This window comes from Danio rerio, chromosome 22 (assembly GCF_049306965.1).
Source record: "Danio rerio strain Tuebingen ecotype United States chromosome 22, GRCz12tu, whole genome shotgun sequence".
NCBI classification, from domain to species: Eukaryota; Metazoa; Chordata; class Actinopteri; order Cypriniformes; family Danionidae; genus Danio; species Danio rerio.
This window is the reverse complement of record NC_133197.1, coordinates 8,218,121-8,224,150: the sequence shown is the minus strand read 5'-3', so window position 1 is coordinate 8,224,150 and position 6,030 is coordinate 8,218,121. Positions and strand designations below refer to the sequence as shown.

The window sequence follows — 6,030 nt, the reverse complement described above, 5'->3', positions numbered from 1 at the left end:
AGTGACAATATACTTCTCTAGAGGGCGTCACCCTTCAGAGACTGTATGTTTTTATAAAAATAGACTGCTTTGTCTACTTTCTAGTAAAGAGAAAGATAATGGGCAGTATTTAAATAATAAAGATTTATATTAAAAAGTCAATAAATGTTAGATTTGATATGATATCTCTCAGTATACACACAGGCAGTGTGTTAAATTGCACTCTACAAAGTGTCTTCTCAGCTGTATGAGACGGGTTCATCCGCATGTCTAGTATATAAGGTTTCCCTACCATACAGTTGACCATCCAAACATTAAAGCACAATTTGCAGCGGTCGCCGGTTTTCCCAATGTAATTGGAGTAATCTACTGCACACGCATTGCTATAAAGGCACCATCTGAGGATAAACTGGCATGCGTGAATCCATTCAATAAATGTGCAAATTAAATTTGATGCACAGACTTATTAATGATTCCTACTTGTCTTTCTCATGATAAAGAGTATATAGGCAAAATCTGATATGTAGCGGGGAAAATAAAGAGTAAGTTCATCAGACGCTGGATTTGAGTTCATGCTTGAACGTGTCAAAACATGTTGCCATGGGTTTAACGAGCTGCACCACTTAAAATATTCACATCACTGCAAAATTTTACACCTACAGATCTCACTATTTCTTTTTTGATCCACTCAGTGCGATGTTTAGACCCAACTGTGTTAACCGCATCAGCTAAACTCTCCCCACTATAAAAAAACCCCTCTCCCCACTCTATTTTTTCTTTTGTTATTAATTCCAGAGGACAAACTTGCATAAAAAAAAGCATATAATAAGTTTTTCTACCTCTGAAAGCAGCACTTTCAATTTACATTCTGTTCAAAGTTTCTCTTTTTGCTTGATTTTGCCATTGCTTTTTTGTTTGGTTTTGCCAAAGAAGAGTTATGAGCATATTCATACAGGGGTGGAGGCAGGGAGGGGTTTTGCACTCGTGCATGTTGCGCTCAGTTTTCACGTTCATTCAGATGTACAAAAGCATAAGCGTGAGATTCGGCGTACGCAGTGTTTCATACATCTGAATTTTTTTCTGCATATGCACATTTACAGCTTTGTGCGTACGCAATGTTTTAGTATGATATCCACGCAAATCTTCGTACATGAGGCCCCAGGTGTGTGGTGTGCAGTCTAAAAAATGTATTAATTTTTCATTTTTATAATCACACTTGGAACAGTCTACAGAAACATTTTGATTGATATTCTCCCTTTGTATATGTCATCAGAGGGGGAAAAAGCCCCACCCATTAGTTAGGATCTGTCCCCTCATTTGTCACGGTTTGTCATAAGTGTGGTCTGGTCTGTCCCACTTTTGTCTTCGTGTTGTTATGTGTCAGAGCAAGTGAGCTTTGTTTTGATAGCTCACCATTTGCTCCTTTGTCATTTGTTTTCCCCACCCTCCACTGTCAGAAAAAATGTGCAAAATTTGTACCTTTAGGGGTACAATGGCTTGTCACTGGGGCAGTACCCTCAAGGGTACACCTGTTGTACCCTTTCACATGGGTACATATTTGTACCCTAGCAGTATGTACCTTCATGGGTCAAATATGTACCTCTGCTGACTAATTTGTACCTTACTTGGGCTATGGTACAATAATGTACCTTTAAAAAAGGTACAATTTCTCCTCCAAAGGGATGAATTTTGTACCCTTTCATTTCAGATTTGTACTCCATACACAACACATTAAATTTCATTTATCACATTTATTAAACATTAAATATCAACATTTTTAGAGGATGAATGTTTAAACATCACATAATTTTAAAAGAATAAAAAGCAATATTTTTACATGAGTACAAACTGCACGATAATTGTAATTTTATACCTTTAACATTATCACAAACACACATTGAAAGATTCAAAACAATTACATTGTCACCTTTTTAGAAGATGAAAGTTTTTTGAAAAGTTTCACAATGTCATACCAGATGCATAAACTTAAATAGCTGCTTAAACATTTTAAAACATTTTATGAAACAGCAAAAAAGCTTAATATTATATTTTTTAACATCAGTACATCCCATTTCACTGAGCCTTTTTACCAATGTAACAAAGTAATTTTTCTAAAACAGCACTAGACCTCATAAAGTACATTTTTGCTAGTGCACTGCATTCTACATTTTCTAAAAGCATCAAGAATCTCAACGCAATCTTTTTCCATACAGTACATTGAAACATGTCACTTACTGTATACCCTTAATCATTTTAGATCTCAAAAACACTTTTGATCGAACAGTATTACAAATTTGATTTAAAATTTCTAAACATTCTTAAGAAACAGTTTATCAGCAGAGTATATTTCAAGAGCCTGAAAGTCCGTCTGTCTTGGTTTATAACACCCCATTCAAAGTCAAACTCTTACTGTATTTGCATGGAAATATGAATCATACAACAGCAGTATTATAAACTTGCCACACAGAAACCAGTGCAGTATTGACATTTAAAATGTATTTCATTAGGAAAGAGTCATTTCTTCTCCATTAGCAGTCTCACATGCACACGAAAACTGTGTCAATCTCATCAAGGATGTTGTCAATCTCATCAAGGATGTTGGGTGGAGAAAATTCTTAGCATTGTTTCATCTTGTGCTTCTCAGTTAATTTGGGCAATGTTATTGAATTGTCTATAGCTGCTAGTCTTAAAACACTGATGCACAGACTCGAAACGCATGCACCAAAGTAAATGCAAAGATCCAAGCATTGCTGTTTGATGCAGACGCAGCAATACCAGTTCTCTCGGACAGCTGCACTGATCGTTGCTGTTGTTCAAATTTAAAGTGTTGCTCCATCTTGGGGAGTTGCTGATGTTCATCCTTTGCATTCTTTATGTAGCGTGGATAAGACAAGTTGAAAACACAGTAAACGGCGAAGGATGTAATAATGCCTTTTAACTCCTGTTCTCCTACACTTTGCAGAGGACTTTCAACCATCTGTAGAGTTGGGTATGGAGCATCATCATCATCCCACTGTGAAAATAAAAATAAAAAGGACATCAATAAACAATGTAAAATCTGTCAGAACTGCATAACATCTATCAGAGTATAACAAAGTGTTTAACCAACAGAAACCAAACCTCTCCCAGTGTAATTACTGTAAGCAATTAACTTTCTCTTTAAGAATATGGGGGAGCAGAATTAGAGCCGCACGAAAGTCTGAATCTATTGCAAAATAAAATCATCCATTCATTTTTTTTTATTTTCGGCTTAGTCCCTTTATTAATCTGGGGTCGCCACCGCGGAATGAACCGCCAACATATCCAGCACGCGTTTTACACAGCGGATGCCCTTCTAGCTGCAACCCATCACTGGAAAACACCCATACACACTTATTCACACACTATGGCCAAATTAGCTTACCTAATTCACCTGTACCGCATGTCTTTGGACTTGTCGAGGAAACCGGAGCACCCGGAGGAAACCCACGCCAACATGGGGAGAACATGCAAACTCCACACAGAAATGCCAACTGACCCAGCCGAGTCTCGAACCAGCAACCTTCTTGATGTGAGGCGATCGTGCTACCCACTGCGCCACCGTGACACCCTAAAATAAACAAGACAAATAATGAAGTACTCTTAAATAATTTAATAAAATAAAGGACCTGTTTTTAAAATAAAGAAAAAAAATATTGGAACGTTTAGCAAATGCTGAATAAAAGATATTGATGTATTTTTATGAATTACACTTTTTAAAGAAAAACATTAAGGAATGTTCTCTATATAAAGGGTTTGTATATAAGGCCCATGAGTTTGAACTTGCTGAATGCAGCTTAAAAAGGCACTTAATGATCACAACCAAGAAATAAAGGTTTGATCAAGCAAACTTCTATTCTCTTGCTTTTTTGTAGACTTTGGCCAGTGGAGATGCTTTTTTTTTCTTAATCAAGCTCAGGCACCTTTAGCACAAGCTGCCCTTGAAGCTCTGACTTGGTTGGAGATGGTTAATGAATGCATTCAGTCAGGTTCACCATGACTATAATAAACAAAAAGGAAATTAGTGATTCACTTTAACTAAAAACATTATCTAATATTCTTTGTTGCCATTTCCCTTTAGTTATCACTGTACAAATAGTTGTAAGCTTGAATGCACATATGTGTTCACCACAAAGCTTGAAAATTAAAATATTTTTACAATAGTCATAACATTTATAATAGTCATTTGATCCTACACTTTGGCTTATACTGACATTAAACTTTTCATTTAAACTGAGAACTGATTTAAAATGTGGGATCTCACTGACAAGGGTAATTTTAATAAAGGGTCACACACCTTATTTCACTGGATACGCAGGACATTCGCATTACTCTCAAAAGATGATGCATCCTCACCAATTGCAGCAATCACCTTTTGGATTAAATATAAGTCCAAAATAATGACAATCATAAAAATTCAAATTTAACTTTAACACTTCAGCTAACAGTTTCATAGAAAAGGGTAGATTAAATTTAAGACTGCACAATGAATTCCTGGGGAAAAAGTATACACACACACACACATATACACACACACACACACACACACACACACATATATATATATATATATATATATATATATATATATATATATATATATATATATATATATATATATATATATAATTATTATTATTATTAACAAACAGATGAAATACTAAATACTTACGTTATTACACTCTACTGCTTCCTCGTCCACTTCATCTTCTGAAAGAAAAAAAATTATGATCGGTGTGAACTTGAGGTTAACAGCAAAAAAAAAAAAAAGCTTTAAATTAGCAACTTAAAGGTTTGATAAATGACCCGCACCTCGATCTGACACGACAGATGATTATGACTCTCTTGGACATGCATTTATAACGTTATTTAAATATGTGCAAAATACAACTGCTATAAATGGACGTGGGTCGAGATATGCATAAACTAAAGTTATATTGTTTCAGACATAAAGGCATTCACTTCACTCCTTTCCGGAGTAAACTTGAACGTTAGCATGAATGTTAGCTTCCCAACACTAAGGAAATTCTGAGGTTATAAATAACGTATGCGATAAAGGCTTAACAACATTATCCAAACAAAACAAAATGTGTTTGAACTGTTTCTCTGAACGTTTCACCGCTGTTTTGTCAGTGTTTTGAGCTCTGTCTCATGGCCAGGTTATGTGAAAAATCACATTTTAATTTCTGGTCAACCTTAAATTACAAAAGGGTCCCCTCACGCGGCAGGTAACTCGACGGTAATCTTAACTACATACACAAGGCAAAGTAATGTCAAATATGAATTGAATATGACTCAACGGATATTTACAATAAGTTATTTATCATTAAACGTACCTCCAAATGTCTGTGCTTCGTCTTCACGAGCGTATTCCAGCTTCTTTGCGTCCTTCAAGTCCATCCTCCATCGACGCCGAGAAGAGCGTCAGAACAGTGCAACAGCTGGAGATTAACCGTCACACGTAATCAGCTGGCATTATGAATGCACGGCGCGGGCAAGAATCCTATTGGACAACACGAATTCAAATTTGCTGGCTGCTAATGCTAAGTGAAAGTCAATGGACAATACCCCGCTGTGCAGACCTGCAAGTTTAAAAAAAATATCATCCAATGTGTCGCAAAATGTAGTTTTAAGAGTATTTCAGGCGAGAATGTAGTTGTTTTAAACTCGAATCGGCAGTTTATATACAAAGACGGCGCTTCTTTGATAATGTGCTTCAGTGAAAGCGGACTCTGTCAGCGGGAGCTTTATGATTCTCTCCCCCGCCGACAGCAGCTTTTACTTCGGCCAGTCAATCTCGCATCTGGCGCTGGATTCAATCTCCCTCTTGTAGTTAAAACACGATTTTTAATACATTTTGTGTATATCTAACGGCCATTTTCGGTCTTTAAAATCTATTATTTGTTCTCAGCTGTATTATTTTGGCAGTATTATTCTGTTACGTTTTATAATTGTTTTATTAATTAATTTATTTATTTATTAATGCTACAAGGTTGTACTCTGTCTTTGTTTACCAAGCTGGTTACCTTTAAT

At 36.0% G+C, this 6,030-nt stretch overlaps 1 long non-coding RNA gene across 3 annotated transcripts; it reads right to left on the bottom strand.

The window, feature by feature from the left end:
- Window positions 1–1,715: 1,715 nt before the first annotated feature.
- LOC101886451 (uncharacterized) lies at window positions 1,716–5,454 on the bottom strand. Of its 3 annotated transcripts, XR_012397724.1 has the most exons (6): window positions 5,334–5,454; window positions 4,670–4,707; window positions 4,295–4,369; window positions 3,921–3,997; window positions 3,383–3,568; window positions 1,716–2,992 (listed from the first exon to the last, which is right to left on the bottom strand). It is a non-coding gene; the product is annotated as an uncharacterized lncRNA (long non-coding RNA). The 3 variants fall into 3 exon arrangements; XR_012397722.1 differs by lacking the exon at window positions 3,921–3,997; XR_012397723.1 differs by lacking the exons at window positions 1,716–2,992; window positions 3,383–3,568 and having other exon boundaries at window positions 3,884–3,997.
- Window positions 5,455–6,030: the final 576 nt, after the last annotated feature.